The sequence below is a fragment of the Octopus bimaculoides genome, chromosome 5 (genome assembly GCF_046866305.1).
Source record: "Octopus bimaculoides isolate indiv1 chromosome 5, ASM4686630v1, whole genome shotgun sequence".
NCBI lineage: Eukaryota > Metazoa > Mollusca > Cephalopoda > Octopoda > Octopodidae > Octopus > Octopus bimaculoides.
Genome location: NC_142932.1, coordinates 48,189,585 through 48,190,496, shown reverse-complemented (window position 1 = coordinate 48,190,496; position 912 = coordinate 48,189,585).

Below are 912 nucleotides of genomic sequence, written 5' to 3'. Positions count from 1 at the left end.
CTCAAAATGATGTTAGAAATTAATATTTAATATCATTTCAACATGTCCTTCATCATGTTTTTTCATTTCTCCTTTCCTTCTTCTTTTCATGCTAGAGTTTGGTTTGGCAGGATTAGAGTTGAAGTGCACAAGGAAGTTATATATTATTTACTTTAATTTGTTGTATTTGTGTGTGTGTGTGGGGGGCATTTATATATATTTGTGTATTAATTAACTTACATATATATATTTACATATGTATAGAGAGGGAGGAGGGGAGGTTGATACACACACACACACATATAAATACATAAAATACACATACACACACACACACACATATATATAAATGCACACATATATATATTTATTTTTTACTTGCTTCAGTCATTAGACTACAGCCATGCTGTAGCACCATCATCAAGAATTTTTAATTGAATAAATCAACCCAGGTCTTACTTTTTTTATAAAGCCTTGTACTTAGTCTCTTTTGCTGAACTGTTAAATTACGGGGATCTAAATAAACCAACACTGAGTACTGATTATTATCAAGTAGTAGTGGAGATAAACACACAAACAAAGACAAACACACACACACACATATCATCATCGTTTAACGTCCGCTTTCCATGCTAGCATGGGTTGGACGATTTGATTGAGGACTGGTGAAACCAGATGGCAACACCAGGCTCCAATCTGAATTGGTAGAATTTCTACAGCTGGATGCCCTTCCTAATGCCAACCACTCAGAGAGTGGGTTTCTTTCAGTTTTTGTCTACCAAATCCGCTCACAACGCTTTGGTCAGCTTCAGGTATAGAAGACACTTCTAAAGATGTTATACTGTGCAACTAAACCCAGAAGAATGTTACTGTTTTTGTTGAATAAAATTTGTTGAAAAAAATGTCGCAATAATTATGCACCAACCCAATATA